This window comes from Tupaia chinensis, unplaced genomic scaffold (assembly GCF_000334495.1).
Source record: "Tupaia chinensis unplaced genomic scaffold, TupChi_1.0 Scaffold000459_1, whole genome shotgun sequence".
NCBI lineage: Eukaryota > Metazoa > Chordata > Mammalia > Scandentia > Tupaiidae > Tupaia > Tupaia belangeri.
This window is the reverse complement of record NW_006159968.1, coordinates 2,999,928-3,025,789: the sequence shown is the minus strand read 5'-3', so window position 1 is coordinate 3,025,789 and position 25,862 is coordinate 2,999,928. Positions and strand designations below refer to the sequence as shown.

The window sequence follows — 25,862 nt, the reverse complement described above, 5'->3', positions numbered from 1 at the left end:
CCCCCCCCCCATGGAGGATGGCCATGCCGCAATCCCTTCTCCTCCATTCTCCACTCAGGATCTTGGGCATGCACACACACGTGCCTGGCATGAGTTTTAAGCCATCGGGTCCAGGACGCGAACTGTGGTCCACTACATGGGAGTCCAGCGACATAGCCATTACGCTAACTGCTGGTCCCGGAGGGTTCATTTCTTCTGAGGTCTATCTCCCTGGCTTAATGAGAATCACCTTCTCACTACTATGTCTGCACATTCTTCCTCTGTATGCATCTGTGTTCTGATACCCTCTTCTTATAAGAATACCAGCCATATTGGAATGGAGCCCTCCTTTTAATTTAATTACTTTTATAAAGGTCCAGTATCCAAATACAGTCACATTCTGAGATACTAGGCATTAGGACTTCACAACATAGGAATTTTATGAGGACACAATTTAGCCCATAACATCTGGTAACCAAAATCCTTCCCAAAAGCCATGGATTCTGAATTCTACCACTTTATTTACACTCACAAAAATTAACCTGAGAAATTATGCTAGAAGGGTAGTGCACCCAAAATCCTCTAGGTTCTTAGGCTCTGAATAATCCTTTTTATCTACATCCCCGGTCCAGTCCTTCATGGATTCATGCTTGATCCATTGCAAACACATGCCCAAATTTCTCCCAAGATAGATTTTATTAGAATACAATTGATATATTCTAAATAAGTATATACTTTATTTTTAGAGTTTTTAAAATTTTTTAATGTCATTAATAGGAGGAGAGTGCCTGCATCCCCAAGCACTGGCCTCTGCCTTCCTCTCACACCCTATCCCACTTTCTGCTTCACTTTGGTTTGTTCTGAGCTCCTGTGACCTTGGCTGCTACTCAAGTACACAAGGATGGCCAACTTTTTGTGTCAACCTGATTGAGCCACAGGCAGCCCAGACATTTGATCAAACATTACTCTGGGTATGTCTGTGAAGATGTTTTTGGATGAGATTCATGTTTTAATCAATAGACTAAACCTAGCAGATTGCCCTCCCCAAAGTGGGTGGCCTCATTCAATTAACTAAAGACCTAGATAAAAACAAAAAGACCAGGTAAAAGGAAACTTCTCAGGCCAGCAGGTGGCATGAAGGTTAAGGTGACTGGATCCCACATGGCCAACTGAATGGTTCAAGTCTGGTACCCAGCTTGAAAAACAGGCTGGGCACATGCACCTGTATACCCAAAGTTCTAAGAGGCGAATAAAGAAGGGATGGTGGCGTGGCCATCCTCCCCTCCCCACTTGGGATGGTTTCTCACTTTCTGTCTCTCTCTGTCCCTCTCAGGCAAGCACACATACTCCTCCTGCCTGACTGCTTGAGCAGGCTTCTGCCAGTAGACTGGAATTTCCATTATGGGCTCTCCTAGGGTTCCAGCCTGCTGACTCACCCAGTAGGTCCAGGGACTTCTCAGCCTCCATTGTGTGAGCCAATGCCAGTCAGTCCTGTTAGTTCTCTTCTCTGGAGAACTCTAACTCAGCAAGTGTGGGATTTTGTCTGATTTCTGTGGCTTCTGTGACCTGTTTCCCAGCAGAATAGGCGGCTGTTGCAGGTGACTCCACAAGGCCACACGGGGAGCTTTGAAGGCTGCCAATGGTGGCCTCGACCTCTCCTGAGGATAACTGCAAAATACAGCGAGCCACTTCACCAGACGACCTTACAACCTACTATGTGCCAGGAACTGCTCCGCAGAACTTAATACTCATAACACACTGAGACAGGGCCTCTAGCTGTATTTTATCGTGGAGAACATCAATGAGATACTTGTCCAAGGTCTAGTAGGTATATCCCTGGAACACGCTAACATTGCATATCACAAATTAAGATGCGACTTCCCCTAGTCTAGCAAGGGATTCAACCTGGTGACCTGGAGGCAAACTGTCCTCATCCACACATTTAGTTAGGGATTCAAGAGGAAATGAGGTGGCATTGGTTAAAATCCGAAAATTTCACAGGAAATTTGTATTTCCAGTTTCTTATGAAGAACTGGAAAATCCGGTAACTCTGCTCTCATAGTTCCATATGGACTGTAACTGAGAGACAGCAGCCCTTTAGGGAATACCTTCTGCTTGAGCAAGCCTCAGCTGCCCATTTCTCTCTTTGTTACTTTGTTAGCTGTCTGGCACTGTAGGCTTTTGAACTGACTACTCTAGAGCTATTGGATACAATTCAATGTTCTCACCACAGCTTTGTCCCTCTTCCTGCCTTCTCCCTCTTCCTTTCTGCAATATTGAATAACTGTTTTCTGTATTTCCGGGCTTTTTCCTGCTGCTCTGTTTGCCTGGAGGAGGGAGAATAAATGAACTCAACTCATGCTAAGATAGACTTAGGTAAGTGTTGAAAGATTTGACTAAACGAAGCCATAGGAAAAATGACAAATCATACTTTGGATATGTTTAGCCTCATTATTCAAAAGAAAATGAAAGGGAGGAACCAGCAGTTAGCGTAATGGTTATGTCGCTGGACTCCCACGTAGTCGACCGCGGTTCACATCCCGGACCCGGTGGCTTAGAACTCACACCGGGCGCGTGTGCGTGTGTGCCCAAGATCCTGAGAGGAGAATGGAGGAGAAGGGATTGCGGTGTGACCATCCCCCCTGGGCGGTGATTTCTCACTTTCTATCTCTCTCTCTCTCTCTGTCTGTCTGGTGAGCGCACGTGCCCTATAGCGAAAACCTCTCCAAAAAAAAAAAAAAAAAAAAAACCGAAAGGGGAAGGTGCTTACTCTTACTGTTAAAGGAAGAATATTTCTGCTCTACATCTGTTGTTTCCTTCCAAGTGGAGGGATTGCCATCACAGCAACACACCTGGCCTCTCCCAACCTTCGCATTCTTCCCAAGAAATTAGTTGGGAAGAAAGAATGGGAAATGGATTGCCCGTCTCTTGCATTTTCCATTTTATTCTATGTGCTAGTTTGCCTGTCTCTGACATGTGGGATAAGGAACTTACCCCAGAAAAGAAAAGCTTCAGGTTCTAGCCCTGACTGCATCTGGATGTGGTCGATTATTTGCTAGGAGGATCACAATGATTCTTTGCCAGGCATTCAGCCCTGTTAAGTAGTCCACACACCATCAGTAGACAGAGAATTGTTGCAAAGAGAAAAGCAGACCTGGGGCTAGGAGGGAAATTACATGGTATCTGGACATTCCCTTTCAGTTTTAACTTTTATTTGTTCATTGCTTTGTGTTATTAAATTCCTCATTTTGCAGAAGACCATCTTGTCTTTGCCCACTCCACATTCAACCTCTTCCTGAATGAGGCAGAATCCACCCTAGAATTGGAAACACCAAAAATTTTCTTTTGCATCATCTGCTGTGGCAAGTGGCCCGTCTGATGCCAGAATCTGAAATAAAAGTTCCCCTGGCTATAAAAGGTTCTGCCAGCAGTTGTGAGGAATTTCTAAATTCTTTATTCATCATCAGAGTATTATAGTCAACACTGCTTCTGAATAAGAATTTCATTTTATAGTGAAAGGAAAAAAGTAGAATGTTTAAGTCCCACCCAGGATGCACTAGTCTTGTCTTGTACTCTTGGCCTTCTCAAACAGTGGGAGGTGAGAGGTTTTCTGCTAACTCTGTTATGAGCCCTGTTGGACTACCTTGCAAGGCCAAGTTCTAGTTTAGATATAAAATGTAGTATATGCTCTGAGCAGATAATACATAGGTTGTTTCTTCTATAGCCAAAGTACATTGCATTCTATTTCCACAACTCTGGATTTCAATGGTTTAGAAAATTTAGTGTCCAAGAGAAGAATGGTTCCCCTAGGACACATAGCACCATCTTCTTCAAATGGAAGCCATACCATTATGTACCTATTAAGGGTCCACCATTAGAGAAATAGGGAGAAATGTTAAGGTGTTGGTTGGGGTGATTAGTAAAGTAGGGGAGATTAGTTTGCTTACCCAAACTGGGGTAAAATGTACTATATCTAAAACCTCCTATGGTACCTCTTACAACTATTGACTTGTCTAGTGGTAAAAATTAATGGAAAATAATAGCAACCCCATGCAGGACAACTATAAAGGACTCCTGCTCCTCATAATGAAAATTTTGGTCATTCAGTCACATGGAGTGTGCTTCAAACAGCTGAAGAGTTGGGTAAGGTCAAAGGCAACAGAAAATGAGCAGTAGAGAAGCCATCAATTCATTCATACCAATGTGACCTTGTAGGCAGTTACGCTAACTAGTACTCAGCATCTACTGTCATGTCTTCCTTGTCCTATTGCATTATAGTGACTAATTTTCTTCTTTTTTTACCTGTTCTGCTCTATTTTGGAAGATGCATGAGTGATAGTTAACTTCACCATTTATTTCTGCAGAATACAGAGAGCTGAAGTGGAATTGTGACTGGCTAGAATGAAAATGGAAAACCCTCAGATATCCTAAACCTGGAGTTGGTTTTAGCTGCTGAAATGACTATGTGCTGGCTTTTTTTTTTTTGAGAGGTTTTTGCTATAGGGTGCATGTGCTCGCCAGAAAGACAGAGAGAGACAGAGAGATAGAAAGCAAGAAATCACCGTCCAGGGGGATGGCCACACCACAATCCCTTCTCCTCCATTCTCCTCTTGGGATCTTGGGCATGTGCGCACACGCACCTGGCATGAGTTTAAGCCACCGGGTCCCGGACTTGAATCGCGGTGGACTACGTGGGAGACCATTACGCCAAATGCTGGTCCCCGTGCTGGCTTTTTTTAAGGGAAGAGATGAACATGGTTTAAATTATATAATGGATATTTGCCTTAGGTGAAGTTTTGTGGTTGGTTCACTTTGTGGTTTTGTTTTGTTTTGATATCGAAAATGCTGAAGACAACAAAAGGAGGAAGTTGATGTTCATCAGCCAGATGGAGGGCATCTGTCACGATTTGGGGCTGCCACGCCTCTATACACCCCTGACAGCGCGAAACTGCTCTCACTGGAATCTTTTTTTTTTTTAAGTTTATTTATTTATTTCTTCTTTGAGCGATACAGATAAAGAGACATCATCCCCAATAGGTTCCAATGCCATCATCTACCCCTATTCTTTAGCCGGCCCCACATCATGGAATCCACCCTAGAATTGGAAACACCAAAAATTTTCTTTTGCATCATCTGCTGTGGCAAGTGGCCCGTCTGATGCCAGAATCTGAAATAAAAGTTCCCCTGGCTATAAAAGGTTCTGCCAGCAGTTGTGAGGAATTTCTAAATTCTTTATTCATCATCAGAGTATTATAGTCAACACTGCTTCTGAATAAGAATTTCATTTTATAGTGAAAGGAAAAAAGTAGAATGTTTAAGTCCCACCCAGGATGCACTAGTCTTGTCTTGTACTCTTGGCCTTCTCAAACAGTGGGAGGTGAGAGGTTTTCTGCTAACTCTGTTATGAGCCCTGTTGGACTACCTTGCAAGGCCAAGTTCTAGTTTAGATATAAAATGTAGTATATGCTCTGAGCAGATAATACATAGGTTGTTTCTTCTATAGCCAAAGTACATTGCATTCTATTTCCACAACTCTGGATTTCAATGGTTTAGAAAATTTAGTGTCCAAGAGAAGAATGGTTCCCCTAGGACACATAGCACCATCTTCTTCAAATGGAAGCCATACCATTATGTACCTATTAAGGGTCCACCATTAGAGAAATAGGGAGAAATGTTAAGGTGTTGGTTGGGGTGATTAGTAAAGTAGGGGAGATTAGTTTGCTTACCCAAACTGGGGTAAAATGTACTATATCTAAAACCTCCTATGGTACCTCTTACAACTATTGACTTGTCTAGTGGTAAAAATTAATGGAAAATAATAGCAACCCCATGCAGGACAACTATAAAGGACTCCTGCTCCTCATAATGAAAATTTTGGTCATTCAGTCACATGGAGTGTGCTTCAAACAGCTGAAGAGTTGGGTAAGGTCAAAGGCAACAGAAAATGAGCAGTAGAGAAGCGGCCACACCACAATCCCTTCTCCTCCATTCTCCTCTTGGGATCTTGGGCATGTGCGCACACGCACCTGGCATGAGTTTAAGCCACCGGGTCCCGGACTTGAATCGCGGTGGACTACGTGGGAGACCATTACGCCAAATGCTGGTCCCCGTGCTGGCTTTTTTTAAGGGAAGAGATGAACATGGTTTAAATTATATAATGGATATTTGCCTTAGGTGAAGTTTTGTGGTTGGTTCACTTTGTGGTTTTGTTTTGTTTTGATATCGAAAATGCTGAAGACAACAAAAGGAGGAAGTTGATGTTCATCAGCCAGATGGAGGGCATCTGTCACGATTTGGGGCTGCCACGCCTCTATACACCCCTGACAGCGCGAAACTGCTCTCACTGGAATCTTTTTTTTTTTTAAGTTTATTTATTTATTTCTTCTTTGAGCGATACAGATAAAGAGACATCATCCCCAATAGGTTCCAATGCCATCATCTACCCCTATTCTTTAGCCGGCCCCACATCATGGGCATAGATGTGTCTGGTATACTAGGAGGTTTCTGGACTTGGACCTAGAACCTTCCCATGCACGATTACTTCATGGAACATCATGTTTTACCACTGGTGCCAGTATCTGGGTCCCCGTTAGAATCTTCTTTTTTTTTTTTTTTGAAGAGGTTTTCACTATAGGGCGCGTGCGCTCACCAGACAGAGAGAGACATAGAGACAGAAAGTGACAAATCACCCCCCAGGGGGGGTGGTCACACCGCAATCCCTTCTCCTCCATTCTCCTCTCGGGATCTTGGGCACGCACGCACACGCGCCCGACGTGAGTTTTAAGCCACCGGGCCCGGGACGCGAACCGCGGTCGACTACATGGGAGTCCAGCGACATAGCCATTATGCTAACTGCTGGCTCCCAGTCCCCATTAGAATCTTAAAGTGCCATCTATTTGTTTACCTACTTGTTCTGGCAGCTGAGAACTTGACCTCAATGTGTCTTACCAGCAAACCCACACCAAACTGCATTGGAAGGTAGCAATGAAAAGGTAAAAAGGGCAGGATCTCACTGAATCTCTGCTTGGGACAAGTGGTGGCAGTAAGAGCAGCAGGTACTCTGAATAGCAATGTCGAGAGTCAGCGAGTAGTACCAGGGATGACAGTGAATCAGTGTGGCAAGCAGGAAAAACACAGAGGGAGGGAAAGGGGAAGTTACACCCCCAGGGGGGCGTGGCCACAACACAATCCTTTCTCTCCATTCTCCTCTTGGGATTTTGGGCATGCACGACATGTACCTGGCATGATTTTCAAGCTGCTGGGTCTGGGACTCAAACTATGGCAGGCCAGGTGGGAGTCTAGTGCTTTTAACCACCTGCTAGGCCTCCACTTAGCTTTAATAAATTCCTTTTGGCTTAAATCAGTCAGACTTGATTTCTGTTTATCAAAATTTTGAAACTTGGGGCCAGCAGGTGGTGTGATGGTTAAGGCGCTGGACTCTCACATAGTCAACTGTGGTTTGAGTCCCAGATCCAGCAGCTTGAAACTCTCATGCTGGGTGCCTACCATGCATGCCTAAAATCCTGAGAGGAAAATGGAGGAGAAAGGATTATGGGATTATGGCATGACCATATTTCCCAGGGAGTTATTTCTCACTTTCTCTCTCTCTGTCTTTCTGGGGAGTACATGAGCCCTAAGGCAAAAAAAAAAAAAAAAAAACTTAAAACTTAAAAAAAAAAAAAAAAAAAAAACTTAAATCTTAAATAAAAAAACAAAATCTTTGAAACCTGATTGATAGAAATCTCACATTCAGTGAACATTAATTGAACTCTTATCATGTGCCAGACAATGAACTAGGTGCTACTAAATTTCACAGATGCAATACTAAGCAAATGCTGGTATGGTTCCTGCCAGCAAAAAACGCATAGTCTAGAGAGGTAAGTATTAATTAAATAATAATAAAAATATATCTAACATTGATCAAAACATTTTTTCACATTTATAGTTCCTCGAAGTCCATTTTTTTATGTTTTCCTGTATTAATGAAATAATGCAGATAGAGTAGATATTGATTCTGGTTTTTTTTTCCACTTTTATACTTCCTGGAGGTCCATTATGTTACTTTCTTCTGATACTAAAATGAGAATATTTATATTGGAAAGAAAGAGGCAAATGTTATTTGTGAGTAGGAATAAGGTGAATTAGATGTAACCAGTATTTTCTTCTTTCTACTTTTATGTCTTTTCCATGTTCTTTACAATTGGCATGAATGCCTTTTAAAAACGTGTATCTCTTCCAATAGACAGATTGTACTGTTTTCTCCAGCTGGAATCATTGGAATCCGCCAAAATTTTTAGTTAAGGCAATAAAAAAAAATCCCTTTCCACTGGCCTGCATCATTATAACAGCAATTGTATACTGTAGTTACCATGAGAGTATACTAAATTTATTCATATAAAATGTCTTAATACAATTTAGAATATATGCTTTATTTTCTTGTTAGTACGGTTATAGAACAAGCAAAGCAGGTCAGAATATGTTAAGAACAACTTTACTGATATTAAAATAAATAATCACAAAGAAAAACTATTTTCAAAGATTTACAATTAAACTAAGCAACCTAAAAACCAACTTATTCAATCTCTAAACTCTGGCACCTGCTAGTTATATAAAACTGTATTATTTTACCTCTGTGGTGAGCCAACAGTCCTATTAACAGAAATTGATGACATTTCTGTCTCTTTCTCTTCCATTCATTCTTCATGCTGTGTTTGTTTATCTGAGTCATCTAATGGTTCCTCATGTTCAGATTTCTACATCCTACAAAGCTCGCCTTCTGTGGGACCATCTTAAAGTGTGCAGCACTTTCCCATTTTACAAGACGGCGAGTGAAAAAGCTGAGAAGCCAAATAAAAAGAAGAAACCTGAAGTCAAGAAGGCTGATGCCAGTGGCAAAGTTAAAAAGAGTGACCCCAAGGCTAAAAAGTCCAAGAAGAGGAAGCCCCCATTGCAACCAAAACCTGGTCCTAGTCCAAGAAATCAGCCAATACAGCTGGTCTGCTGGGTATTTCGGAAGGCCATGTACAAGAGGAAATACTCGGCCACTAAATCCAGGATTGAAAAGGAAGTTTCTTGCCCCATCACAAAACCAGGTGGTGGTGACAAGAATGGTGGTAACAGGTGGTAAAACTTTCCAGAATGCCTAGGTATTTGCCTCGAAAGCTGTTGAGCCATGGCAAAAGCCTTTCAGTCAGCTCTGTGAGCCAGCATCACTCCCAGGACCATTCTGATCATCTTGCAGGATGCCACAGAGGCAAGAGAGTAGTTTGCCTGATGCAACCTAACAAGGGCTTGCTACTTGTGACTGGACCTCTGGTCCTCAATTGAATTCCACCACATAGAACACACCAGAAATTTGTCACCACCACCTCCTCAAAGAATGGTATTAGCAAAGTAAAATTCCCCAAATGCCTCACTGATGTTTACTTCAGGAAAAAGAAGGTGCAGAAGCCCAGACAGCAGGAAGGTGAGATCTTCCACACAGAAAAGGAGAAATCTGATTACAGAGCAGCACTAGATTGCTCAGGAAGTTATGAACTTACAAATTTTACCAAAAATCAAAGCCGTTCCTCAGCTCCAGGACTACCTGCAATCCATGTTTGCCCTTATAAATAGAGTTTATCCTCTCAAATTGGTATTCTAAATTCTTTCCAAGAACCTAATTAAATAACTGATACATTAAAAATAAATAAGTGTACAAGTTTCACTGGGGTTTCAGGCAATTAGTTCAAAACTAAGTTTAATAGCACAGTGGGGGATTCCATTTGCCATGTTTCATGAATCACAGCGGTTCTTTGTGGCCAACTAATCCTTTCTTTGGGAGATTGGATTTCTTTTCTTCTTGCTAATAAATTTCTATTCCTATAGCCATCTTTCCACTCTACCCTGAGAAGACTCTACCTTGAGTCTTCTTCATTTATTTACTCAGCTAAAAATGTGCTCTCTATTGTTATTGGTGATAATTCAGTCATTAAACTCAAGAACCCATCTCTTTTTTCTATTGGAAACTTCTAGAAATTAGAAAGATTTTCACTTTTCTTAAAAAAGAAAATTCCATGGGGCCAGCAGGTGGCTTGGTGGTTAGGGCACTGAACTCCAACATGGCTAACCATGGTTCAAATCCCAGACCTGGAGGCTTGTTTTCTCACTTTCTCTCTTTCTCTCTCTCTCTCTCTTTCTTTTTGTGTCTCACTATCTCTGGTGAGTGTATGTGCCATATAGCAAACTAAGAAATAGTAATAAATACAATTAAATAAATAATTCTTTCACAAAAAAGAAAAAAGCAAACCCCAAATCCTCTGAGATCAACAAAAGGAAAAAAAAAAAAAAGCTTGACACAGAAAAGAAAGCTGGAGCTACAAGCCCCCACTTTTGTCTCCACGAAGTTGACCTTCCTTTTTGAGAGAGTCTACCTTTTGTCACAACTGTCACAAAGCCAGCAAGATTGAAAATACAGTAAAAGGAGAGGGGGTGTTACTCACCTCTAAGCTTTGACACACACCCCCTTTATCATCCTGTAATATCTCAAATATGGTTGGTAATTTCTACTCCCACAACTAACTTTTGAGCTTCCTCCTGTATCTTTAGCTCAAATTCTGGATGGAGAGGTGGACTGATCTAGGAAATGGTGTCCAATGTCTCTCTCTGGATGGAGGCTGGACTGTCCACAGATAGACTTTTATTGAGATGCTCATCTCAGAGACCCAGTGGTGCATAGAGTCTTTGACATCTGAAACAGATTTTTTTTTTTAGGTTTTTTTTTTTTAAGTTTTTTTTTGAGTTTTTGCTACAGGGTATGTGTATTCATCAGAGAGACAGAAAGTGAGAAGTCACCCCACCCCAAAGGGGGAATAGTCATACTGCAATCCCTTGTTCTCTATTCTTTTGGGATTTGGGGCATGCACACACACGTGCCCAGTGTGAGTTTTAAGCCACTGGGTCCAGGACTTGAACCCACGGTCTAGTACAAGGGATTCCTGAAATATAACCATTTGCTGATCCTGGCCCACAATGTTTTATTATAATATTTAAAACCAGTTAAATAGGTAATGTATGAACAAAAATTTGCACTTATCAAATAATACTACACCTCCCCATGCATAATTCACTGTTTTAAATTTTAAAAACTTCAGGGACCAGCAGTTAGTGTAATGTCACTGGACTCCCTTGTAGTCGACCGCGGTTCGTGTCCCGGGCCCAGTGGCTTAAAACTCACATCGGGCACATGTGCGTGCATGTCCAAGATCCCGAGAGGAGAATGGAGGAGAAGGGATTGCGCTGTGGTCATCCCCCCTGGGGGGTAATTTCTCGCTTTCTGTCTCTCTGTCTCTCTCTGTCTGTCTGGTGAGTGCATGCGCTCTATAGCAAAACCTCTCAAAAAAAATTTTTTTTAAACTCCAAGCTATCACATAAAACTGAAATTCCTCAAGTTCTGTTTCTTTGTCTTTACAATCACAGAACTGAAATCATTTATTTCAAATCTACTCTTTAATTGCAGCAATACATTTTGGAAATTGGAGATAGAAAGTGAGCCAGAATTGAGCTTGGACAATTCAGAACCACTCTGAACCCACTCTCAGAATGAACCTGTCCATGTGTGTCAACAATCAATTTTATAATCAAGAGTTCTTTAAAGTAGCTTCCATACAGAATATTGCATTCATGAAAGGATAAGTAATAAAAATGTATTATTTACATAGATATGACTTGAACTCAACAGTAACTACAGAAGTTGAGTAGAACTTAGACCAACAAAAACTTTTCTTTTTAAATTTTATTTATTATTATTATTATTGTTATTATTTTTCTAAGTTTGCTATAGGATATGTGTGCTCACTGGAGATCCATACACATACACACAAACACAGAAAGAGAGAGAAAATAAGCCACCAGGTCCAGGACTCGAACTACAGTTAATCATGTGGGAGTTCAGCACCTTAACCACCACGCCACTTGCCGGTCCCAAAAAGACTTTTTAAAGAGTATTTTATTGCTGGGACCAGTCGATGGCTTAATAGTTACACCACTGGATTCCCCCATGGCTGATTGTGGTCCGATTTCTGGATCTGGTGGCTTGAAACTCATGCCAGGCATTTATGCATGCATGCCCAGAATCCCTAGAGGAAAGTGGAGAAGAAGGGATTCTGGTGTGGCTGTACCCCTGAGGGTTGGTTTCTCACTTTCTGACTCTGTCTATCTCTGTCTCTCCAGCAAGTGCACATGCCCTACAGCAAAAAACACTCTACGAAAAAAGGTATTTTATCCTTGATATTGTTTACGAAAACCAGCACGTGGAAATAATAAAAAGCAGACATTTAATTGGCTTTATTTTTGTTCTTAAGTTCTCTACAAAAAATGCATCCTCTGTAAAAACAGAGTCTGCATCTGTGAAGGACCATGCCTATTTGCCGATCTTTAGTGAGTGAGTGGAGAGGCTTTCTCTAAACCCCTGTCTAAGAACACATCTCCCTACTGAATTTCTCTTTATCAAAGAACCCTATTAATTTGCTTTATAGAACTTAACACAGTTTGTAATTATGTATTCATTCGTGGACTTATTTACTGAATACCCTACCACATTGCAATCACCTCGAATTGGTGATGGTTATATTCCAATACCTATTGGAGTGCCTGACATGCTGCATTCGGTATATCTTTAGAATGAATAAATAAAAAATCTTGCTCAATTAGCAGGGGCCATGATGATGAGGTCATGTGATACCAGTCAGAAACATATGCAAAAACAGAGCTGTGAGTGAGTTATACCATAGTATGTCCTTGCCAGTTCACTCTAATAAAACTCATGAATGGTCACAGGGTATAAATCAGGTATCTGTGATGACAGTAACAACTGTTAGGAAGGACGAGAGTTTGCACTAGTCTTATCAGTCCAGTGAATGCTTTCTTTGTAGCAAACCAAGATTGCAAGGTGAACCTAGGACCCGAGTTCCCTGAGTTCACACCCAAGTCCAAGTGACTATCATTTCCCGTGTGTGTGTCTGGGTGTGTGTGTGTGTAGGGGATCATTAGCATATATTTCCCACACGTGGTGCCCTAAAGGGTGTGTCCTGGACAGCAATGACCAGTTCTCTGAAATGTAAATCCTCAGCAACATCTACCTTGCTAGGAGTTCTGATTTCATCATTCATGACAGTGACTTCACTCACCCCGTTATTCACTCTACTGATGTTTTCCCAGATTACGCACAGAATATGAGCTTTTTTTTTAAATGTTGCAAATTATTCCCCAAGACTGAGTTCTAATATTTTGTCAATGAAAATATATTTATTGGTATTTCTCAAAGGAACTATACACAATATGATGGTCATATTTCTAAACAAAGGAAAGAAATTTGCAGGCTTAGTCATGATAGAACAAGTGGCAAGGCATAACTACAGTAGATGAGGTTACCTGGAAAGTTGCATTTGGGTTTCCAGCCAACCTTAATAGGTTGAGAATGGCTGTGGTCCTAGTGAATAAAAGACTGGACAGAAAGAATCACAATGGGAAGACATCCTGTCGAAAATGCCCATTTTTTCTTTCTCCATCTCTGTCATTAAAAAAAGGAAGAAAGTGGCATACATATATGAATCATTTTCCCAAGAAACATGTGCAGTATATAGAGAGACACTGGAGGATGGTGTAGCTAATTGCTTTTAATTTACTTGGTGAAGTAACAGATATACTACTGTTTGCTGACATCTGGAAAAGAACTTAAAAGGTGATTTTAGTGAAGGAGATGCTCTGCAGGAGATTTCCCCAGTCCTCTGTTGCCTAAACAGTGAAATTCCAGTTAATCCTGTCCTTGTTACAGCCTGAGAACTTTGTAGATCTCCCTACTGGAGGAAGCTATCACAAACTAGTAGACTTCAGTAAATGAAAAGAAATCAGTAAGAGGAAGACTTTTTAGAATGCTGAATTCTATACCAATTTGAAGAGGAAACATCACTGCTTCAGGAGGCTGTTCATAGACCATAACTTCCTGTTTATGTTAACCAGATGTCAATGGGCATTGTAGAAAGTAATAGATTTTCAGGACCGGAAGATGGTGTAATGGTTATATTGCTAGACTCTCACGTAGTCAACCACTGTTCAAGTCCTAGACCTCATGGCTTAAAGCTCACGCCAGGTGCATGTGTGTGCATGCCCAAAATTCAGAGAGGAGAATGGAGGAGAAGGGATTGTGGTGTGGTCATCTATCATCCCAGGGGGTGATTTCTCACTTTATTTCTCTCTCTGTCTCCCCAACAAGTGCACACATCCTATAGCAGAAAATCTCTCTCTCTCTCTCTCTCTCTTTTTTTTTTCCTTTGGAGAGGTTTCTGCTATCAGGTGCATGCACTCGCCAGAAAGACAGAGAGAGACAGAGAGGCAGAAAGCAAGAAATCTCTCCCCAGAGGGTGGCCATGCTGCAATCCCTTCTCCTCCATTCTCCTCTGGGGATTTTGGGCACACACGTACACGCGCCTGGCATGAGTTTAAGCCAACGGGTCCAGGACTTGAACTGTGGTCGACTACGTGGAAGTCCAGTGACATAACCATTTCACTAACTGCTGATCCCCAAATATCTCTCTTTAAAAAAAAAAAGGGAATCAACAGCTTTTTATAGTTGTGTATATTCAACTGAAAAAAATTAGAAAGCAAAACAAATAGATATTAAACATAGGAAACTATTTTTGCTTATTTGTGTTGCTATAACAAAATATCGCAGGCTGGATAATTTATAAGCTCTCTCTAAAGTCTCTTTTACAAGGGCATTAACCATTAATGAGGTCAGAGTCCTCATGGCCTAATTACTTCTTGAAGTCCCTATGTCTTAATACCACCACAATGACAATCAAGTTTCAAAATGAATTTTGGAGGACACATATCCAAACAATAGCAGAAATCAAGAAAATAAAAAGAAAAAGATTTACAAAGAGGGTTTGAATCTTTGAGACTGAGCCCCTCTTCCCCAACACCATCTTAGATAAATCTACTGAAGTACACCTCTTTCCTCTTTTCACATACTCTCGTAACACACTCTTGTCAGGTGCATCCCTATTCCAGAAACATATAAACGAGAAGAAGCATTTATCTTAGAATTGAACAAATCTGGTATTTTGATTTTATAGTTTAACTCTGAGCTCCGAGTTTCTCTTGTTCTCATATTAGATACCTCAATAGTAACCTGTATTTGCTTGCTCTAATGCTCCCAGCATTTTTTTTTTTTTGAGAGGTTTTTGCTAGGGTGCATGTGCTTGCCACAAAGACAGAAAGAGACAGAGAGACAGAAAGTGAGAAATCACCCCCCAGGGGGGATGGCCATGCCACAATCCCTTCTCCTCCATTCTCTTCTTGGGATCTTGGGCACACACGCACACACGGCCATTATGAGTTTAAGCCACCGAGTCCAGGACTCGAACCACGGTCGACCACTTGGGAGTCCAGCGACATAGCCATTACGCTAACTGCCGGTCCCGCTCCCAGCATCTTGACACTATCCTAGGTCATGTTTCTAGATGTAGAAAGGAATATTGAGTCATTTGCTTGTCAAAAATGTGGAGAAATTCCTTTCCCTGAGTTAGGCCTAATTTGTATTTTTTTTTTAAACAAATAATGTAGTTGAAAATATAGGACACAAAAAGACCTACAGACTACTCAAAGTGCTATCCATAACATTGCCCCTTGGCTACCTAAAAAAAGAATGTTTACACAGCAATCAAAATTACCTACACTGGTTTTGGCCATCTGCTTGCAGAGTTTTTCCCCCTGTATTTCCAAAGAGGTCTGCTACCCCCTTCCTCATTTTGCTGGTGATACATAGAATTTGGCTGCAACTGAGTTTCTGCTTCAAAGGCACAATGTCTTTCTGGCTTCACTTCTAAGAACCTTCCCTTCCCTCCTCAATTCAAGATTCAAGGTTAATACGATTAGTGGTGGTAATATATCTAACCATAATCCTATTAGCTTATTTGGACAAATGTGGTAGGCAGGTACCCCAGTTCCTTCACTTACCTGCTACTTTAAAGACCAAGATGGCACCATCTATGGGCAAAGATCTCTCACAGGAATTTTATAAGCACTGCATGTCCCATTAGATGCAATATTTTAAAAATATTTTTTCTGAGAAAGATGAATATCAATACAGGTTGAATTTATTTAAAAGTCATAGTTAATGGTCACAAAATCTGATTTCTTTTTTTGAAGAGCATTTTGCTATAGGGCGTGTGCACTCACCAGAAAGACAAAGAGAGACAGAGAGACAGAGAGCAAGAAATCACCCCCAGGGGGAATGGCCATGCTGCAATCCCTTCTCCATTCTCCTCTCCAGCGGAATCTTGGGCACGCACACACACACCCGGCATGAGTTTAAGCTACCGGGTCCACGACTTGAACTGTGGTTGACTACACAGGAGTACAGAAACATAGCCATTACACCAACTGCTGGTTCCCACAATATCTGATTTCTATCTTCATCCCAAATGAGAGAAAAACAAGCAATTAGATGGCAAATTTTAATTTAGCTTCCTATAAAAGAAGAATCAATATAAAATCTACTGACATTTAAGGGATTACAAACAGATGGCAAATATGATTCTTCCTCTGAGGGCTTGGCATTTTTTTTTTGCAAGACAAATTGTAAGAGATACAATAATTGCCTTTAAATCTATGTTGTCTAAAAATCCATCTCCTGTTGGGCCCTCAGATTGCTCTTTGGTTGGCTGCGTACTGTATGGAGTTAAGAGCTTGGGCCAAGAGCAGACAGACTTGCGTTCAGATTCTAGGTTCTATAACTGTGTGATTTTGGGGAACCTACTAAATCTCTCCACACTCTCATTTCCTCATATTAAAAATCATGTAGACACTCATCAACTCAAAGTTTATGAGCATTATGTCAGAAAGTGCACATAAATACTTACTGTAGTTCTTGGCACATATAAGATCTTGACAAATTATACTTTGTAATATTTTCATGCATTTGTGATTAATTGGCGATAGCTACAGTAATAACTAGTGATAGTAATTAGGTGGTATATTACTAACTATTCTCAAACTTAGCAAATGGCTTAAATAATTATTGGAGCTGGTCTCAATGTTGGCCAGGCCCACTTTTTTATTTATTTTTAAATATTTTTTAGAAAGAGATTTTGTTGTTGTTGTTATAGGGCGTGTGTGCTTGCCAGAAAGACAGACAGAGACAGAGAGACAGAAAGCAAGATGGGAGCAGCAGATGGTGTAATGGCTGTGTCGCTGGACTCCCGTGTAGTCGACCACAGTTTGAGTCCCAGATCCAGTGGCATAAACTCATAATGGGCATGTGTGTGTGTGTGTGCCCAAGATCCAGAGTGGATAATGGAGGAGAAGGGATTGCGGTGTGGCCGTGCCCCCTGGGAGGTGATTTCTCGCTGTCTCTCTGTCTGTCTTTCTGGTGAACGCATGTGCCTTATAGCAAAAACCTTTCTCCCCCAACCCCCCCCCCAAAAAAAAGCAAGAAATCACTTCCCAGGAGGTATGGCCACACCGCAATCCCTTCTCAGCCATTCTCATTTCGGGATTTTGGGCAGGCACACACATATGCTCAACATTGAGCTTTAAGCTGCCAGGTCCAGGACTTGAACTGCGTTTGGCAATTGGGAGTCCAGCGACATGACCATTATGCTATCTGCTAGTTCCTAGGCCCATTTTAAAATTTTGTTTGACTGGATAGTTAGTGGATGCTGGCCAATTTATGGTGGTCTCATTTGGGATTACTGCGACGACTAGGGTTGCTCTCCACCAACAGGAAGACTAGCTTCTTCATATTTTCTAAGACTAAGTTTCTGCTCACATAATGTTTGTCACTGTCCCACTGATCAAAGCAAGATGCAAGGACAGACCAGATTAAAGGGTAGAGATTTGCTGCTTTTGGGGATGAGTCACAAAATAAATCTCAAGAGTTTACAGACAGCTCAGTAATGAAAAATTGAGGCCATTTCCTCCCCCCTCCACTCCGCCCACCCTTTTTTAAAAAACTGTCAGAGGGCACATGGGATAGACAGGTTAGTGGAAGGGGGAGCACCCACCAAGCCTCAGATGCTCCCCCATGGGGCATGGCCATGCCACAATCTCTTTTCCTCCATCCCTCTCTCCTTTCAGGATTTTGGGCATGTACGCACAAGTGCCCACATGTTTTCCAAGACACCAGGTCTAGGAATTGAGTCATGTAACTGGCTATGTGGTATCCAGGCATCCTAACCACCCTGCTGATGGCTAGCCTGAGGCCATTTTATCTGGACTTCTTGTCTTTATGCCCTCTGTTTCTCTCCCTCCTTCTCTCTCTCCTTACATTTCTCTCTGTTTCTGACTCTCCTTCAAATATTTGCTAAGCACCTAATATGGTCCATGATGGGAGATACCGCAATAAATTTGACTCCAGTTGTCCTGAAGGTTTCATGAAGCACCCCACTGACTAAAATGTCTCCATATTTGAAAGAGCTTTTTTCCCTCTTCTTTTAGCAGCTCTACAGCACCCTGTGCTAAATGCTAAAGCTAGCTAGCATTTTAGTAAATAACAATAAGAGATAATGCTTTTCTCTAATTGTTTAAAATGATAGTGCTTCTAAGGAAGGGTTTCCAGCTGTTTTGTCTGATTTAATCGAGAAGACTTAACCTTATTATCTCAGGATTTTGCTCCCTATCCATTTGTAATTCTCTTTATAAAGTGCAGACGACTGAGGCATTTGGCTCCTGGATTGATCAGGACAGTGTGCCTTGCACACTGTCCTAGTTGGCACAGAAAGGGCTGGGTGGTGACCTTCCAGATTACAGGCTTACCCTTTTCATTTATCCTCATGAGTGTTTCCAATTCCTTTGGCTACCATGTGAATGAGAAAATTACTCTGGAATTCAGAGTGCTGTGGTCTCCAAACAGAGAGGCTTAACTGGCAACAGAAATAGTCTGACGTGGGATATGAGGCTCTGAAGAGCCTTGCCCTGTTTCCTCTGTTCTCAGAGGAAACGGAGCTCAACCTCGGCTGCACATTAGAAACTACACCACTGCCCAGGGCAGGTTACAAACCAACTGCTGGGTGGTCAAAAAAGTCATGACATATTTTTTCCTATGTTTTTCTATGCAAAAATGCATCATGACTCTTCCAACAACCCAATACATCAGAAGATTGCGAGTGGGATCTGGGTATTGGTATTTTTAAGGTTCCCTCGGTTCTATGGTTTGAATAGTAGTTAGTCTCTCAAAAGTTCCCATTTGGGTTTTTGATCCCCGATGCAATGGCAATGGGGGGAGCGGGGGAGGGCATAAAACCTTTAAGAGATGAGGCCTAGTGAGTGGTGCTTGGGTCATGAAAGGATCACCCTCACAAATGGATTACTGCTGTCTTATGAGAAGAAGTGGGTTCTTGCTCTCATGAGAAGGTGTTAGTTCCTGCAAGAGCTGGTTGTTAGAAAAGGAAGATGGCTGCCTCTAGGTCTTTCTCTGCACATCTGCTGACCTTTCCACTTTTCTCCACAATGTTTTAGTATAGCACAAAGGGCTTCCATGCCAGTCCCACCGTATTGGAATATCGAGCTACAAAAACTTTGAGCTAATAAGACTCAATTCTTTTTCTTTTTTACTTTTTTCCCTCATAGGGTGCGTATACTCACTAGAGAGAGAGAGAGACAGAGACAGAGAGAGGGAAAGTGAGAAACTACATCCCAGAGGGGGACGGGCATGCTGCAATCTCCTCTCTCCTCCATTATCCTCTTGGGATTTTTTGAGCATGCATGCTCACATGCCCTGTGTGAGTTTCTGTCCTCCTGGTCAGGACCGGAACTACAGCTGACTGTATGGGGATCTAGCGCCTTAACCACCATGCCACCTCTTGGCCCCAAGACTCAGTTCACCTATTCTCAGATATTTCTGTCTAGCAACGCAAGAGCAGACCAATGCACCGGTTATTCCAAAGTTGAGTCATGGTTGAGAACAATTGCCTCAAGGAGACACAAAGAAGTGTTTCTTCATTTTTAAACTGAGGAAAATCAAGTCCAGAGAGTCAAAGATCATTGAAAGATCAGGTAAGAGGGAAAGCAGGATTAAAATCCAGATTTTCTAAATCCAAAGTCTGTGCTTTTTATGCCTCATAAGAACTAGAGAGCCCTGAGTCACAAGTAAGCAATGGCAGAAATAAAATGGAATGAGACGAAACAAAGTAAAACAAAAGGGTATATTGTTGATATAAATATTTAGTAAGGGGAAAAAGAAAACTGTGCAACGAGAGCATCAAGCTGCATCATTATGACCTTTGGGAATAAGCTTTGGGGAGAAGGGAATAGCCTTACGGTGATTTCCTATAAATGAAATTTGCTGGCAATTACCTTGAAGCACTAAAATGTATACTAATTAAAAGTGAATCATCTCAGTGCAGGATTTAAAATTTGGAACAAATACTGGACTAAACTGGAAGCAGAGCTATTTCAGGCAAATTGGGCTAAAAGCTATTTCTCTAATAGGATGTGGAAAATGACCTTTCTAGTATTATTTTAATCTTTTAATCATTTTCTGAGAAGGAATAAAACACCATGGGACAAAGAATTTCTATTTTTAATGGCAAACATTCTGAAAATGTACCAGTAAAGATCGTTTAAAAAGTATTCTATTTAAGTGCTAGGGAATGATGTTTTTAACACTAACTTGTCATTGTGTTTACTGTGTTTATACTTTTTTAAATAGTACAAGCAGGCACTGTTACTCATTAGTAGGCCCTTATGTAACAAATATTCCAGGCTGACCAGCTTGCAGGCATAAATGAGGACATGCTAATGCCCAAATTACACAGTTTTTCACCTCACCTGCCTCAGCAGCCCTCCTTAGAAACTGCCCCAGTTATTTCTTAGAATCCCTGCTCCCTGCCATGTATCATGGGCCTTTCAGAGAAATGATGGAGGTATGCAAACTAGCTCTGGCACTTTGCTAGAAGTACCTTAAAATCAGCTTAGACTTCAAGGAAGGCCACTTAGGAATTAGTGGTCCTTGGAAATAGTTTCTATTTTCCTTTTTTTGTTGTTGTTTTTTTTTGAATCAGGTGCATGACTGCAGAAACCACTCTCACTTATCGTTCATAGTATGTTATGATCCATTTGTGCAAGGTCCCTCTTTTGTTAACTTTTCTCCTTCATTTTGCTGCAATTTCACTCTCTTTGCCCTACATGTGATTGTAAAGATCCATGTTGTTTTACGTGTACTGTGTGCTTTTTAAAATTCATGATACAGTACAATGTGTAGGAATGCAAGAGAGAGAGAGAGACGCTCCACACAGCCTGGTCGATCACACAGTGATCTTCTTCCTCCAGTCTGTCAGGACACTGGGCACTCGAGCCCCGGGCACAGGCAAATGTGCCCAGAGTGTTTTCTGGCCCACTGGGCCCAAACTTGGCTTATGGTCAGCATGTGGCTTCCAGCTCCACAGTCCAGTCTGTTACTGCCTGTGCTGCAGAGGCCGGGTCAGTAGTTTGTGTTCCGAATTTACACAGGTAGTACTGTGCTATAAACACTGATGCGTAACTATTGGGTTGTCAGAAAACTCATGACACATTTTTGCATAGAAAAAAATACATCATGACTTTTCTGCCAACCCAGCATTTCACTCAAGTCTACATTTCAAGATGAAGCCAGGCTGCTGCTAAGCATCCATAGTATACCTATGAATCCACCACAGTTTACAAGCGAAAAATACCTGGTGGCTTCCAAATCTTCATTACTGTGGACAACAACGCAATGAGCCTCCATATCCGTGTCCCTTACATACTCCTCTGAGACATTCTCAGGATATATATCCAGGAGGATAATCACTGGGTCACAGGGCATATTAATTAAACTAAACACTCTCACAGTCTAGAAGGATAAACAGAGGTTAGCTAGAATAAAGGGGTCTAGGAAAGGCCACTCAACAAAGAAAACAACGTACAGAAAAAAATGGAAGAATGTCCCAGATGATGGGTTTAAGGTGCTCTTTAGGGCCAGGAGAAAGTAGAGCAGGGGTGTGGTAAGGGGGAACTGGAGCAGTCTCCAGAACAGACAATGAAAGGTCTCCTAAGCTAAGGGGTCTGAATTACAGACTGAACACTCCACTGAGCTATTGACAAGCATTAAATAGCAAGAGGCATGATCACATTCATGTGTTATAAGGCCACTTTGGGGACCAGCAGGCAGCGTGGTGGTCAAGGCACTGGACTCCCACATGACTGAACGTGGTTCAAGTCCTGAACCCAGTGGCTTGAAGATCATGCTGGGTGCTTGTGCACGTGTGCCTAAAATCCTGAGAGATGATTGGGGAAGGGATTGCAGCATGGCCACTCTCTTGAGGGGTGATTTCTCACCTTTCTATATCTCTCTTTGGTGAGTATACATGCTCCATGGCAAAAACTTAAAAAAAAAAAAAAAAGTTCACTTTACCTGCTCTGCACCCTGACAAAAGCATGACCTCAACTCAATGCTGAGCTCAAATACTGAAGTGACTCCAATGCCAAGGAAGTACATCTTATCTTTAAAAAGGACCCAGACAGCTCATTTCTGAGTCTGCCACACACAACATGCAAGGACGAGGGCTACGTAGTGTGGGCACTGATGGGATGGCTAAATCCCAGTTCCCTCTAGTCCAAACTGGGCTTCACGTAAGGAGCACTGGCAGAGGGGATGGACAGCAGAAAAGTGTTTGCAAGAGAGGATGGAGAAGCAGCAGTCCAGGACAGGCTAATGTTCTTAGATGAAGTGTCAAGGAAGGTGGTGGCAGAATCATTGCTCTCAGCAGTGGGGGTAAGAGAGAGACTCAGGCAGAACTCTTATCCAGAGGGTCTGGTAGGAAAAGGCGGATCTGTAATGGTGCTACCCAAATCCTGTGTGCACAAATCAGGAAAACAAAACCCTTAGCTATGGTACTTAAAACGCATGCACTGTGACACCATTATTCCTGACTTTCAGCTGTCCCTTCTCAGAATGCTTGGCTGCTGATTTGATTTCTGGCAATAGTACAAAACCAAAAGACCAAAGAGATAGAAAACCAAACCAAACAAAACCAAACGAACCAAAAAATATCATCATGGGCCAGACTACATCAGGGCTTCTGGGAGCTGCATACTTTTTAACTAATGTAAGCAGAGATGTCTGCTTTTTGGAATCAAATCTTTGCTTGGTTTCCGGGGCACTGTGCCCTCTGGATCTTCTTTCTCTCCAACTTCCCGTTTGCTGGCTGCACTCCAGTCCTCAGAATGTTCTGACACCCAGCTTCAGCTTCTGTCCCTGAGCCAAAGATTCCCAAATCTCCCCCTGAGATCCCTGGGCCCACCTTTGGCCAGGTGTGCCCAGCTGCCTTCTGTTCAATGGGATGTCTCTCTTGGATGTCACCTCAAGCTCAATATGTCAAAGAGAAACTCACATCCTCTCTTCACACCCCTTCCCTAAAACAGCATTCCTTCCCACCTTGTCTACAGTTCCCCCAGACGGCTTCCTTGTTCCAACCTTAGAGTTACATAACTAACAGATGCCAGCAGCCAACACATTCCAGGGATTTCCTGTAGTTAAGATTCAGCCCTTCTCTGTTCTGAGACAAGGTTAAGCACCTACCGCTCTCTCCTGCATTATCATCAAGGCCTCCCAGGTGCCGCTCACCTCCATGTTGTCGGCTCTGCAGAATCCTGCTTTTGTTCATTTTATGGTCCTAATAAAAACATAGAAGGGGGGCAGTAGGTGACATGGTGGTTAAGGTGCTGGTCTCCCCCATGGCCAACTCATGTTCAAGTCTCATGGGGTGCTTGGATGCATGTCCAAAATCCTGAGAGGAGAATAGAGACTGGATTGTGTAGTGGCCGTCTCCCCGGTGTATGGGGGGTGATACCTCGTTCCTCCTCCCACGCCGTCTCCCCGGTGTATGGGGGGGTGATATCTCGCTCCTCCTCCCACCCCGTCTCCCCAGTGTATGGGGGGTGATATCTCGCTCCTCCTCCCACCCCGGAGAGTGCGCAAGACCAATGGCAAAAAAACTAAAAACAAAAACAAAAGCTGAAAACCTGTTTCTTAAAGGATAATTTCCAAGCTTGGGTGTAAAGTGTTTAAGAACTAGTTCTGTTTTATCTGTTTTGTTTTCTTGAACACATAACTATAGTATTTTATTTATAGATCTATTGAAAGAATGTGCTATACCTCTATGTATGTCAGTCAAGAGTATGTAATTATAAACAGAATATGGCTGCTGACATTTTTGGGGAAGCCATGTAGCCCAGTGGTAGAATACAAGCACTTATGACAGTTTAATTAGGAGTCGACGGCAAAAGTGCTACAGTAGAGGCAGATCAAGATACAGTGAAAGTCTTGGGGAAAAAAACTGGGAGCAAGAAAGATTTTGCAGATGTTGAACATGTGCAGTAATGCATTGAAACGCAAGTAGTTGCTACTTTGCTCTTCTACTTTTACATCTACACCTACATGCTCTTGGGTCACCAACTTCTATGACTCATTCTAAATTGCCCTTCCCTCTCTCCTAAGGTCCTTTAATAGTGTCCCAGGTCTTCATTAGTTCACATTCTGATTTCTTGTAATTCCACCCCAAGATGGAACCCCCAAGTCCTTTCTGGCTCTTACCTTCACCTTCTTTAACTTTTGTCAATACTGGAAATCATTCCTTAGCCAGAATGTTGGTATTGTTCTCCAGGACAAAGGTTCTCAAATTTAAATACGTATTTTCATGTATTTCACATGTGATTCAGTAGGTTTAGCTCAGGACTAAAGAGTCCGTTTCTTTTTTTTTTTTTTTTTTTGTGGGGGTTTTTTTCTTTGGGGGCAGTATAAAAGTTTTTGCTATAGGGACAGATACAGAAAGTGAGAAATCACTCCCCAGGGGGGATGGCTACCCTGCAATCCCTTTTCCTCCATTCTCCTCTCAGGCTCTTGGGCACACACGCACATGCACCCAGTGTGAGTTTAAGCCACCAGGACAGGGACTCCAACTGCAGTCGACTACATGGGAGTCCAGTGACATAGCCATTGTGTCAACTGCTGGTCCCAAGAGTTTGCTTTTTAATAATCTCCAGGTGATGCAGGTACAAAAAGATCCTGACCCCCCAGAAACAGGGTGTTTGACTTGAGAGTCCCTTCCGTTTCTCCAGTAGTTTGTCCAAAGCCCATGGTGCCTCACAAAGAGCATGTGCATTGCTGACTGCTCTGGCTCTGAGTGTGTACTTGGCTCGGTGACTGTGGGGCACATCAATTATTAATGATACTCAGAGTCAAAAAAGAAAAAAAAACACGTGGCTCAGCCAAGGTGACGGAGCCACTCTCTCTGAAGGGCACTAATTCCTGAGGCATAAGTAGTTTACCTTCAAAGTCACCAGAAGACAAAAGCAACTTGCATTTTCTGTCCTCTCGAAAACTGCACAGCCATCACCCCAAATGACCTTAATGCGTCTCAAATAAATCAGGCTTTCAGATAGAAGGCACTGCACGTTAAATAGCTTATAAAAGAAAAGGCACGCAGGTACTCAAGGCATTCGAAGCCATCATCCTTAAGCTCACAATCTTAATGACGCATCCCAAAAAGAGATGAACAAAAATGAAAGCCAGACAAATTACCAGCGTTTGAGAGTTTTAACTCGGACTTGCTCTGCACCCAAGGCCCTGTGGCGCGGGCTCCAGAGCAGAGCGCGACCGGTGTGGGCGGGGCCGGACGTCCGTGGCGTGCTGACGTCACGGGCGTGGGGACGCCCAGCGCGTCGTCCGGCGCGGAGCGGGCTGGGGCAGCTGTCGCCGGCTTGGTTGCGTGAGCGCCGGGGTTCAAGTCCGCTCCCTCGCCTTCGGCCGGTCCCGACCAACAGAGTCCGGTACCCGCCGTCATGTTGCCGTCGGCGCGTCCTCCGCCCCCCCCCTGAGCCTCCCT

General features: G+C 42.4%; 1 long non-coding RNA gene across 2 annotated transcripts in view; it reads right to left on the bottom strand.

The window, feature by feature from the left end:
• The window catches only part of LOC106735611 (uncharacterized), a 101,621-nt gene extending 75,968 nt beyond the window's left edge, over nt 1-25,653 (bottom strand). The window contains exons 1-2 of one of the 2 annotated variants that reach the window (XR_001370905.2): nt 25,306-25,653; nt 23,558-23,651 (exon numbers count right to left, since the gene is read on the bottom strand). This is a non-coding gene — a long non-coding RNA (uncharacterized LOC106735611). Of the gene's footprint in view, nt 1-23,557; nt 23,652-24,571; nt 24,704-25,305 lie in introns of those variants that run through there. The other variant, XR_001370906.2, reaches the window with a different exon arrangement.
• Between the last annotated feature and the right edge of the window lie 209 nt (nt 25,654-25,862).